Source organism: Molothrus aeneus, chromosome 3 (assembly GCF_037042795.1).
Source record: "Molothrus aeneus isolate 106 chromosome 3, BPBGC_Maene_1.0, whole genome shotgun sequence".
NCBI lineage: Eukaryota > Metazoa > Chordata > Aves > Passeriformes > Icteridae > Molothrus > Molothrus aeneus.
Genome location: NC_089648.1, coordinates 58,088,504 through 58,102,544, shown reverse-complemented (window position 1 = coordinate 58,102,544; position 14,041 = coordinate 58,088,504).

Here is a 14,041-nt window from a genome sequence, read left to right as displayed (position 1 = left end):
AGAGACGCAGCAGTTCTTCCTTCACCCACGCTGCCTACATCACTTCACCCAGCAAACACACTGCACCCACCTTACATCAGCGTTAACAGCCACACTCCCTGTGTTGATGTGTCCCTGATCTCACAGCCTGAGCAAGAAATGTCAGAACTGAGGCATCCTTGCTGCAATCTCCAGCAGCAGAGGAGCTGGGCAGTTGGTTGGCTACAGGTGATCAGCAGTAGATTTCGAAGTGGAAAAATAGAGAAAAAGTTCCCATTATCTCAAATTCAATAAAACATTGATAGTTTTCTTCAGTGACAAAATCTGTATGTCCACAAGAGAACTGCATATCATATTATTTCTGATCTTTTATATCTCATTATATCACTATTATCTAATGAATTTCTGATTATTATACATGTGAAGTGGAATGAATCCACTCCCTTCTTTAAAATATGCCTCACAATGTGGAAGACACAGAAATTGTCAATGCTCTCTATTACCTACCCAGAGCTCTAATCCCCACTAAACTCAGCTCTGAGAACAGCTGCACAGTGACTCTGGCCCTGAGGAAAGAGGAGTCCTCAGGGAAGGGAGGGCTTTGGGCAGGGGGCTGCACTGCACCCAATGAGCAGTGTTTGGCACAATGCACAATTGTCTTCCAGGTGTATTCATTTGTCTCCACCAAACAACATTCCCCAGAGCACAAAAGCCTTCAGTGTGGGGACAGCTAAGCATAACAAATGACATACCAGACTTTTCTGAGGTCTTTGATGATTATAAGAGGTCTCTGTTCCACTGTTATTGACTTTGCTGTCTTTGTGTTATTCCTTTAGAATGGACTTAGTGTGTTTCATCATTTCAAGTTCTGGTGCAGGGTTTGTACTGGAAGGTAGGGAAACCAGAGAAGGAAGAGGGACTGTGAAATAATTCTTAGACTGGCACTTTCTGAAGTAGTCTGTTAATTTGTTGTCTTTCTAGCTACAAGTTTTGTTGTCTCCACTCTTTTTTTTTACAAGGCACACATTTTTACAGAATGAACGATCTTCATGCAACTCCCAACAACCACTTATTTTGGTAAAATTTATAACACCATATTCTACTTTTAGCCAGGAAATGCAAACAAAGCTTGGAGACAGCTTGTTCCCTGACCCCAAATTCATTCCATGTTGCTATAGCATCACCCCCTGAGAAAATGGGACCAGCTCTTTTCCTCTCCTTAGACCTGCTCAATGGGCTTTTGTCAGCTGTTGAATTATAGCATTAAAATTCAAATACTAGGGATTTAATGGAGGATTATTATGACACCCTGGTGCATTCTTTGTGTTGCTCTTGGCAACAAACCCAAGGAACGAGTGAAAGAAATAAAAACGAAGAGCTGTCTTGTTAAAATCATGCTGGTGCTATGACATATTTAGGAGAGAGAAAAATGCTTCCCTAACCTTGAGTATTATTGTTGTACCAAATTGACTGAAAACTCTTTTCAGCCAGTAAGCACTGCTTGCAGCTGAACTCTATTTCAAAGCTGTTATCATTTTCTGAAAACAGGTTTCCTTCTACCTTGTGCACAAAATAAATGGGATCAACAGGAGAAGGGCATTGCATCTGCTTACTACTTTCCCTTGCTCACCAGAAAATAGCAATACTTTGTAATATTCTGGCATCTTAAGAGTGCCTGAGGGATTACTTTAAAGCAGAAAGTGTAATCTGTCTCTCTCAGAATATATGTGTAGCATTTTTTGTATACATACTGCATATGCATGACTGTCACATAAATGCTTAAATTGGTCACATTTTTCGCTAGTGTCTTTAGATTGGAGGAATGTTTGTGCAAAAAATAATCAGCTGTTTCATAGAACAGAATAGGATTTTATGTTGGGCTTTAAATAGGAATTGCAGTCTGCACCATATAATCAGACTGTGGGGTGAGACATCCAAGGATTTGTGGAGGGAGAATAGTCTGCCGCTCAGCAGTTTTCTCTGGAGAAATTGGGCTCAAATTTATCTCCAGTGTAACTGCTCTAATTTTTCTATAGGTGTATTCCCACTCTTTTTCTTGATTTTATTTGTATTAAATATACATAACCCCCAAATTTATCTGGAAAAATAGATATTATATTGATTTGAACAATCTAATACCACAGGAGCTTGAAACCTTGGAGAGCAGCTTAACACGTCCTTGGCGAAGACTATGAGCACACTATATTTAACATGGTGAAATTAAGACCGTGAGCTGAAGCAGAAAAATGTAGGCAGTTCTTGTTGGGTTGACTAAGGGGGTCAGTCATCCTAAGCTTCTTTTTCTGGGTAATGAGAACAGACCAGGGCAAGTTATTACACATGACCCTGCACGCCTCTGATTGTGTTTGGCTGAGAAGACTGCTAACAGCGAGCATCTGACTGGTGAGCACAGCTGAGACAGAAGCAAATGGGACAGGAGTTACAGACAAGATGAGGTAGTAGTCAACTAATGACAGCAGCTACAACAACAATAAAATAATCTTATCTCAGACTTGTTCACCTTGGCATTTCAATCCAAAAAAACCTTTGAGTGAGGAAAGGCAGCTCCAGTATTTTGTTTTCATTAATAGAAAAAAAAAAAAACCCTAACCTGAAAGCATTCTATTAAATTTTCTCTGTAGACTACAGAGAAAAAAAAAAAAAAGAAAAAAAAGAAAAAAAATCTCTTATAGGTGGCTGGATTTTGAGATCTGCCTAGCCAAAAACACAGAAGAAACTGGAGAAAATTGCTTCTTATACCCTAGAGAAATCAGTGGTTGTGGTGATGTGTTCCTAGGGTTTTGTGTGAGCTTGACTTACACAGAAAACTTGTTCTGTTTCAGGAGGGCTCAACACACAGGGTTTATCTGGTCCCAGGCTGAGGATCAGAGCAAGTGACATCTTGAGGTGATTAATTAATATGATCTGTCCTCTTGAGGACTTCAAATAGGAAACTGATTAAGCCCCAGGTGCATCAGGAACCATTGCAAGCTTAAATTCACTTGAGGCTTGCCCACTATGTCTGCAACCAGAGTGCAGCTGTCGAGTGAAATCAGTGGCAGGAACTGTGCCAAAAAATAAATCAGCTGCTGGGAACTTCTGGAGAAAAGCTACCTTGCTTACCAGAAGGACAAAGAGAGAAGAGGGGCCTCCAAGGAGGCTCAGGGAATAGTAAAAACATCTGAGAGGGAAGTGTAGGAAGTGCAAGGCAAAGTTTTCAATGTGTTTTTCCAGCACATGAGATATCTTTTATTTTCACTGTGAAAACATGCCTTCCTAAGTACTGATCTTTACTGATGTCTTCCAATGTCTAATGAAAATGTATCATACATGTTAGCCTAAAATTTATGCTAACATGTCCCAAATAACACCTTGCCTGGCCACCCTGGAAAAACTATGTGTAATGAAAATTATGACTGTGTAGAATGAAAGCAATGACCAGCATAACGTGTGGAAGAAAACATATCATAACCAGGTGCAGAAACCTAAAGAGTGGCCTTGTTTTTACAATTGATCTGGTTGCTCTGGAGATGCCACCTCTGCTAGAGAAATAATGCAAATGTTTCTCATTTCCATTCTGCCCATTTTAGCACCTGGTGTTTTTCTTTTTTGTTTCTGTGGAGTAAAATTGCTCCTCTACTCTCTGCTGCTTGCTTTGCGCAGTGCAAACTGGGCATGTACAGTAAAGAGAACTACAAAAACCCAAACACACCACAAAACCCAGCAGCTACCACATTATCTCATAAATACCTTCCTGCTTGTGTTTCCAGACTGTTAGAAATTATCTTCTCAGAGTATTGTGTGGCTGGATCACCTGAGAAGTTTTCTTGACTCATTTCCACTAAAAGGGTTTAAGATGTGACTGCAGCTTTTCTTATATATGCAGCTGGTTACATAAACATCAAGGACACACAGTAGTTGACTGGCTCTTGATTATCATTGTTTTTCTACACTAGAAACTATTAAGTCTTGATATATCCATTGATTGAATTTTTTTCCTTTTATTTGAACAGGATTGCTTACTGATATTTGTAGTATCTGTATTTTAAATATGCTTTTAGTTTATTGGTAAGCATTTTAGAGCCTATCATCAAAAACTAAACTAAGACTCTGTACAAGGTTTTAAAAGTATTATTTGCTCTTGAAAAAGTACTGTAGGCTCTAGACCTATCTCAGGTTACTGCAAATGGCATAACCACTGCACCCAATTAACAAAGAATTAGGTGAATTCCAAATTGCAGGAAATATGCTTTTCTCTGTAATTTCTTTCAGTCTTTTATTTCTGGGGTATTCCAAATTTTCACTAATTTGAAAAAAAGAAAAAGGCTTTAGGACACTAGTTATATTACAACTTCCAAAGCAAATTATATTCCTACCACAGAAGTTAACATTTCCTATCAAGAGGAAACAAATCACAATACTGTGGGAAAAACAAAAAGTCCCACATACCTGGCTGACCTCAGAGAAAATCACCTACTGAGAGGGAAAAAATATTATTTTCTTTCAGTAGGAGTCCTTTTTTTTTTCTTTTTTTTTTTTTTTTCTCTTGTGATGATGGGCCATGGCCACACTGAGTCATACCTGTGGAACAAAGAAAGAATTCTATAAATAAGAAAGACTTTATTGATGATTGAACTTTGCTCTTTTTTGATCTTTCATGTTCAAGAATTATAGATAGAAGTGCTATATGTGAGCTTGTCTTTTCTGGACTGGGTTCAGAAAAACTTGGCAGAGAAACCAAATGACAAAGCAAATGGAATTATTCTTCAGACAAGTGTTAGACTACAGAACAATCTCGAGGTTTCCTGTGTATTAACATAAGTATTTTCAATAGCTTTTGGGTATTTTCTATTCTGTCACTGTCAATGAAGACAGGAGTAGCCAGCTTCTTGCCTCTTGCTATCCAGAAGCTGATTCTACTCTAAAAGCTACTTCTTCCCACTGCCTTGATAAATCCTGAAGAACTTCCTCTTCATGGCGAGATGTATGGTGTTATTCTTTTGCAATGCCAGTTGTGAGAAGTACATCTGCTTTTCAAAAATGAATGTTTACAATGAGTTCCTTAGTGAGAAGCACATCTGCTTTTCAAAAATGAATGAGTGTTTACACTGAGTTCCTTACCGACTGTATTCTACATATTTCACAAGGATTTCAGAAATTTGTTATGAGGACAACTGCAGCTGACGATGCTAGCAAAAGGAAATATTTTATTTCAATGTTTGTCATTGAACACCTGATATTTAGCATGTCTAAGTATATTACAATGTGTCTTTATCCCTCTTTATTGATCTGCTGCTTTTAGATTGCACTTAATTTTGGAGGTTTTCTGTGACGTCATGTAAATCCATAAGGATCAAATCCTGTCTCAGACCATATAATCCATATTCAGAACACAGAAAAGAGGTGAGAGAAGAAGTAATCATGGAATGATGATGTGACTTATTGAACTTTGGGAACAAGGTAGTATTTTGGGAACAGAATGCACCTCTTGTTTGTCTGCCTAGCAGTTTTAAAGTTGTCTCCAATTTCCTACTGCTTAAATGACCCATTTTACTTTCCTGTAATATTTTATGAGATGTTTGTTTACATAGCTCCCAAAATCAGCTCCAAAATTCTTTTGCAATTTTCTTCCAGGCAAAAATTATGAAAAAAAGGAAAACTACCTTTCCAGTTAATAGTTTAATGTTCTAAAAATTTTACTTATTTTACAAAGAAGTAAAACGTGGATATTAAAACTAGTGGTCTCGAAAATATCCCACTGTTGGTCTGTTTTCATTCCAAACTGTGTAACCCATTGCCCATCATATCCATCAGTGTAGCTTAGAATCTTGTCAATTCCTTTGGTCTGCCCCATCTTTCTCAAAGACAATAACACAATCTTTGTAGATCTTCATTTGTAAAGGGTTTCATTTTTCTGTAAAAAAGTCCCAAAAATCAAGTTGCAAATTTCTCTTTACTGTGTTCAGATAATAATTTATTTTTGTTTCATCACTGCTTCTTTCTCAAAAATAGCATCTTTTTCTTTAAAATGGTGAAATGTATTTGTCTAAAGCAACCTTCTCATTCTCAGGCTTTGTGATCATTTTGTGATGCTCTTGAGTTTTTTCAATGTCTCTAATAAATTGTAAGATTTCATATCTTTTCCTTTCAATAATGATGTTTCCTTTTTGTTGATTTCTTTTCAGTTTTCCAGCTCTTGCTCCAAGGTCGTCTCCAAATTTGGTAGCAAAGTCAATGGGATGCTTCCTGGCAAATACACTGCTTGCATTTTTGTTCTGTGATTGTGTTCACTGAGTCCCTGCTAATATCCCGAGACCCTGTGGGGGCAATAAAAGCCTGTTTTCTGTTGCAATAATGTTTTTGTGCAATCCATTTCCTTCTGCTGAATTAAGAATGACTTTATCTGAAAAAGGTTCTCTATTATTTTTATAACGGGGCTGATGTAATGGTAGCAATTTAGAAATAGATCTGGGCAATGTTTTCCTTCATGTGAACATATGGTCTAATCTACAAACAACATGTAATGGTGATTTATCAAAAGGGCTTCTTTTTGCAGTATTTTATGTTGTACTAGGCATTCATTTAGACTGGAATAAAATTAATTCTTTAGCTCATATGTGGGTGTGCTTTCAGAAGGACAGCTGACTCTGTTGCACTGGCTGAGCAACAAATCCATATCACTTTTTCTTTGACTTGGTGACAGTCACAATATTTCCATATTTCAAAGCAATTTATTGTATAGGGTTTTTTTCCCTTACAGCGTGTGTAATTTATTCAATTCCTCATTTCTTTGCTTTACAAACTATAATAACACTCTTCTATTTTCACAGGTTGGAAATTCTTTTCCTGTACTCTTAGTTGGCTTTGTCATTTGACCTCCAATGTGTCAAATGATTTTTCACAAACATGTTTTTGATCGTTATTACTGAAAGGTTCATTACACTGCTCCTTTGGCTACAAGATCAAACCATTAAAAAGAAGACTTTTCCCCTAATCTTTTCTCGATTTTCTGTTTAAGGCACGTTTATGTTTGCTTACATCTTCAGAATTTATTGGGAGATTTCATATCACCCTTCCATTTCTACTGAATACCATAATGACTTTCATTTATTGGAAGGTATTTCATTGCACTTTCATGTACTGTGTACATCAAAAATTAGTTCTTTATCATATTAATGGGACTTTCTTGAATCCAATCTGTTCCTCAATCTTAGCTAGGGGATTTATTTGACAGAGGTATCTGTGCCAATTATCAGGACATTCAAATGGGAAAATGGTGGTCAAAATGTTTTCCTTATTTATATCCAGTTCAAACCATTTTCTGGAAGAGATGGCATGGGTACAACTGGTTTTAAAAAGTAGTTCCCAGAGAAAACAACAGCAGGGAAATTGGATTTTTGCTGGAATCATACTAAAGCTTTACTGGAATCAGATTCAGTACTCAAAGTAACTCCAGATTTTAAATTCTGTTCTTGCCCAGCTGGTTTTCAGCCAGACTTCATTATTTTTGGTGAGCTCATTTAAATTTTTACTTTTTTCCTCAATCTGCAGACAGCTGGAACATTATACATAGATTTCAGCTCTTGTTTTTTCTTAAAATTTTAGCAAATATCTGTGCAGTTAACAAGCCTTTTAATCTAGCCTAATGTAAGGGATAGCAGAAGCATTTGTCCTCTACCTGAAATACAACAGCATTAAAATAAGGGCTACCCCTAGAAAATCAGAATAAAATTTATTATACCTATTTCTAATGAATCTTTGATAGCAAATCTTTTCAGCAAAGTGCTGAAAACAGTTGTTGCAGAGAGTTTTTTAATTTTTATAACAATTTTTAAAGAAAGTTTTTAATCCTAATTGAAGATTCCATTCTGCACACATTACCTTGTTTTTACTTATTTTGAGAGGAACTTCTTAACCAGTTTCCTCTCAAATACCAAGTGAAACAGATGCAGTCTGCAGAATGGGGAATCCCTAGAGCTAGACATAAGAATAGCTTCCAGGGTTTTCACTTTTCTCCCTTACTGGCCTTGGTTTAAACTGTTGACCTCAGTGATGTCTAGTGTCATTGAGTTCCTCAAGTTAATCAGGATCTCTGAGAACATTTCCATTTGTTTCACATCTGCTACCTTTCAATTTCATCAGCACACCATATTTCTTATATTATGAAAAAGGCTAAATATACTAGTCCACATGCTTTCTCTATAACTTCACATATTTTTGGAAGCAACCATCACATCTGCTCAGTATTCTTGCTCTTTTCACTGTTTCATACAAAAGATGCTGGCTCTAACAACAGTTGTCACGAGTTATGGACTCCTTTCCATGTTTTTGTCTTTCCCAGAACTGCTGAGGTGCTTTGTGTGAGAAGGTGTTGACATGTCTCAAAAGGAACAATTTGCAATTTATAGAAGGAACAACTTGCAATTTACAGGTCTGCTCTATGTGCTCTTGGCTCTCTCTTGGGCTGTTGATACAGATGGAGATTTCTGTGGCTGACCTCAGAGGAATTCTTCTGATGGGCAGGAAGGCTGGAATGTTTGCCTGGTGACTCATCCTTGTACCCTCTTTTCCTGTCCTTGCCTATTATATTCAAGTGATATCAGATAACATCCATTAAAAACAAGGCCACAAAAAGGGCTCTCAAAGCTTACTGCTCTTCATAACCACAGCTTTTGCTCTCAGGGTAACTTGTCACAGGGAGTTGGACCAGGGCAACTCTAGATAGGCTTTACATCTGTTTCTCTGCTGGGTCCATCTCCTAAAAGTCCTTGCTGTTCTGCTACTGCAAAATCAAAGATAGCTCTGACATAAGGTGGCTGAACCGAAAATGTTTTAAGTCTAAACACAGTAAAATCAATTCTGGAAAAAAATAGGTGGCTGTTTTACCAGGAGAAAAAAACCAGTAATTCATATTTAGATCTTGATGTTGGGTTCTGAGAATTCCAAATGTCAAAACATTAATGCCACAGAAAATAGAAACAGCCGTATTGACAGTTCCAACAAGTGACAATATAAAGTTACATACTTGTGAGCTAATGAGTGATTAACAAGTCACTCTTTTTAATTACTTTTCCAGAAGGATTTCAAAGACTTCAGATGGAATTTCAGCTGAGTTTGGGTAAGTATTGGCAAGAGGTAGTCTGCAAAATTGGTTGGGCAATGCACAGGCACCTTGGTGAGATTTCTAGTTCTTCCATCTGGTCACTTGGAAATCTCAGAACTAGGTTCTAGCTTGGCCTTTTTCTGGCATTTTAAATGCAGCTTAAATCCAGGAAATGGAACAGCTAATGAAAACCAAAAGGAAGGCAATTCAGGATGCTTATGAATTTAGATTCTTGATCCTTCTAAAAAAACATTTTTGCTACCCCTAAAAAAATTAATTTCAAAATTTTCCTAGATATTAAAGAAAATGCTGTTGCTATTTCTGTGGCTGAGCAAAGAAATAAGAGTGTGCCTGATTAAGGCCATGAAGCAGATGGAATAGGCTTAGATCACTTTTGTCAACAACATAGATTTAAAAGCACATGAAAATTCTTGATTTCTAAGACTGAAAGTGAAAAAACGCATCAAAATCACCACCAAATTTGAATTTGGTCATGGGTAGCTCAATAACTGCAACCAATGACATTTAATAGTAAGTTAACAAGACTCTAGTTATGGCTTGCTTTTGGCAGTCAGCAGTTTGAACTCATGCACACAGATAAAGGTAGACTGAATAGAGCACTGACTATGTTCTCTGTTTTGGATCATGGATTAGGCTATTTGGAAAACAAAAATATTAAATGTGGTGTGCCTGATAAATATTGACTTTCTGGAAGGTTTAAAACCTACAATGCTAAATAAAATGTGCAGTTTCTTAGTGACACTTGACTTTCTTAGTGACACTTGATCTATGAAGTCATCTCCAATAATATTATAATACATTGAAACAGGAACAAAAACCAACTTGGATGTCTCCTGGGGCCAAATGACTACAACAGCTTTTGACTAATTTTCTTAATTTTACCTCCCCATGCTGTTTGCCACCTAGAACTCAAAGTCTGTTTCTTATGTTATGAATGCCTGTTTTGTAAATTCAGAAAACATTAGGTGTAAACATGCACATCAATTACAATAAGAATGAACTGATTTTGCAAAGTCATAGAAAGATATAATACAACACTATTACAGAATTACATTTACATAATGTAATCCTTTATATGTTTTTTGGTTAAGATAATGGTTATAAATTTATTCAACTCATATAAACCTGAAGCATCCATAATCTGATTTTGGATAACCCTTCAGCATCACATAATCTCCCCCCTGCAATGCTCAGTAGTCATGTTTACAAAGCTCCTTTTGTTTTTAATAATTCTCAAGGACAAGAGCTAAAACTAGCCAATTAGCCATCTCAGCTCAGCTGAAACATTGTATGTATGATTCTAAACTCTATTTTACAAAATCATCCTGGAAGAAGTACAGCTAAACCTAATGAGGCTGTCTGAGAAAGGGGGAAATAGTCCAAGTTCTTTGTGTTAGACTGATGAATTTTTGCATTTCCATGTTTTACAAGTGTTTTTCATGCAATTCCATAGATTAGCAAAAAAACACGATTAATGAGCTGTCTTTGGTCTTGGCTTTTTTTGTCCAGGCTCATGGCTATTTTGAGAAGAGTAACCCAAAGCACCCTTTAGCCTATACCTTGACTACATCTGATCTTCTGAAATGGTGCAATGGGGGTAGGGATGACAATTCAGCTTCTATTTCTGACTGTGCTACACTGTGATAGACCTGTTACCACAAAATATGTGTTGTGTGCCCACAAGACATGGCACCCTTCACTTGGGGATGAGCTGTGGAGCCCCACCCTACTGATTTGCTCTGCAACCATGCAGCTTTGCTCAGGACCACAGGCCAGGTGTAATCTGCCTGAATTTAGTCATTGTCTCATACATCCAGTTATGTGATCTTAATCAAACAAATCTTTTACATTCTGCTTTCCACAAGATTGCCATGCTCATGTTTTTACTGTTGAGTAGATGCCAATTATGTAAATGATAAAATAAAAAGTAATTTATAAGAAGTAAGTTTTTAATTGAGTTCATCCTCAAATGAAGCCTTTCCATGTATTTTAGAATTTTTACAACTGAGTGGACTATCCCAAAAATCTCTGGGTAGATGACAATTACAAGTGGAAAATCTTGCTGCAAAGTAATCATTAACACTGCTAACCAAATAAACTGAATGGAAAATATACTGAAGAAACAAGAAAAAAAGCAATTTGTCTAATGAAGCAAAGTAACTTCATGCTTCTTTCAAATTTTCTACCATTAGGTATTGAGAGCCAGAACTAATGTTTCAGATTAAATATAAACAAATGGGATGTAAATTAAATGAATATTAAGCAGAGCAGTAGACTAGTGCTAGGAAAAGGAAAGGAAAAGGCTTCCAGTACAGTGAGTGACTTATCAATGCATGAGATATAAACTGAACCCTTGTGAAGACAGGAAAATATAAGCTTAAAACCATCAAACTGCTTTCACTGTTTTGAATCACCTTGGTCTAAATGAATGATAATAATAGCTAGAATTATATCATATTTTTATTGTTTTCTAATCAATTTAAGCTTTTAAAATGGAAAAAACCCCATAGTATCTATGCCAAGCTTTAGCCTGCTGTGAATTTAAGTGTCTGGGTTCTAAATTAGATGCAGAAAGAAGGTTTTAATGGGAATAGCAACTGACCCTTGGCAGTCACAGTGTTAAGAATTGCTGCTGTAGTATTAAGTTACATCTCTGTTCCCTGGGCACAGTTTTATAAGTTATATAACAACAACCATTGTAGGATTACTCAATCCCTTTACCTAACCCTAAGTGCATGGTGAATTTGTGGTTTCTGTAATAGTTCTCCAGTGCCATGTTCATAGAAGATGTCAATGACACCATCAAATCCAGATCCTGCTCAGACCAATAATGTTCTGCCTATAGTACCACCCCCCCTAAGGGACATTATTTTGTTTTTCCTTCTCTCCTTTCTTAGTTGGCAACCAATTCCTGCCCAAAATTATCTACTCCCGGAAAAAGTCTGCACATATAATAGACACATAAGCTACAGGTACAGTACATACTGTAATTCATTTCTTGGCATTTGTGTGAGACAACCACCCAGCTACAGAAGGAAAGAATAAGACATATTAAAATATGTGATACAAGTGATTTTTTGTTGGTTTGGTTTTTTTGCTTGGATTTCCTGGAAATCATCTGTACAATAACACCACATCTTGAGTGGTTTTTTGTATTTTACATAGGCTTTGATAGGCATAACTTGACAAATTTCAAGACAACACTTTCAAACCTATTCACTTGCAGTTAGGCAAGCAAAAAGCTATTTTAAATTGTGTCAGTGCTGTGAGTTTTCAGAGAGCAAGTCATCTGATAGGTTCCTGTTAACAGCTGCTTGGTACCACCTTTCAAAGATACAGGGGGGCTGTATCTCATTGTCTTAATAGTCTGGAAATTATGTAATTACTGATTTCTAGTCGTAGCCTCCAAAGTCCTTGATCTGGCACAGCATCCCTCTTTACCAGTATGATGGCCAAGCAAGTATCAAGGAACAGTTTTCTTCTAAAAAAAAATAATGGTTTCTCTTCAGGGAAATCTGCCTCATTCCTTTTAGTTCTTCCTGTTCACCCTGTAAAACCTGGGGGTAAAAAGCAATCTGCTACCAGACTGCCTACTGTGAAGTCAGATCATCAACACTGAAAAAACAAGGATTCAAAGAAGAACAGACTCACTGCCATCCCATGGACCTGTGTTCATCTAAAAGCAACTGCATTCAGTGGAAATGTGCCTGCAGGAGAAATCCAGCCCACACAGTTTCACATCTTGTCTGCAGAGTCATCTCACTGGCAAGTCAGACTGGATAAGGGATTTAGCTACTTCATGGCATTCAGGATGTCATACAACAGATGGAGATTTCTGAGAAATCTCTCTGGCATGCTTTCAGCATGCAAAACATCTGTGTGAAAGGCAATAGATACAGTAAGAAGTGGAAAGGTCTCCTTAGTGGTGTGCTCTGGCAGATTTGGTTGCTAATGAGGCAAAAGGCAGAAAAAGGATGCAGTGTGCTGTGAGCATACCATTACCTCTCCTTAGCCTAACTCAGACATTCCTCCTAACTTGCAGGTGGGTCCCAGAGGAAGGAAAAATTTGTTGTGGAGATGGGCAAAGAAGGATAAAGAAATGTTTGCTCACTGATCAAAAGCTTCTTTCTCAAAAGCATTTTGCTTGAAAATGCTCTTCCCTTCCCTCTCTTCTCAATTTTCTTCTGTCTCAATGTTACCACTAACTTTGCTACTCCACTCTACATATCACCTTTATTGTTTTCTTCCTCCATATTACCCTCTTCTGGTAACAAGTTATGCAAATGGCAAGACCCAGGAGGAGCAGCTGCATATATCTTTCAGTATTTAGCCTGTGAGGCAATTCAAGAACCTAATCTTTTCTCTGGTGTTTTTTGTAGGAAAGGACTTCTTGTTTCTGCATACTCAATACAACAAACAAAATGTCTGTACAGCACTGTGGTGATAGCTGCCCAGTTCTACATTAATCAAAAGGTGATAAATTAAATATAAAAAGGAGTAGACTTTAGGAAGGTGAGGCTGATTGTAATGGAGCGATGTGGTAATTGGGAAACCTGGGTCAAACAAGTACCCTCTGCTTTAATTTGGTTCCCAGTGTCAGCATTAGACATTCTAATGAATGATTCCACATTTCCTCAATTTTTTGAAAAACAAACTCTCATAAAGCAGAGCTACAAGACCTTCATAGGTGCAGATGTATCAATAACCTTACACCTTGATCTCAACTCTCACTATCTGTGTGAGATCCCTGACATGGGATGCAAATGCTGGAGTTAGCTGTGATCTGTGGATTTGCATTGGTAAGCATATTTAAGGGACAGCCTGTATTTGGAGCAAGAGGGTCTGCACTGTCTCTGCTTCCATGGCTGACTTGATACACAAAAAATTCAAGGTTATGCTTGCCTCACTAGTAAGATGGAACCAGAAGAACATACTCAG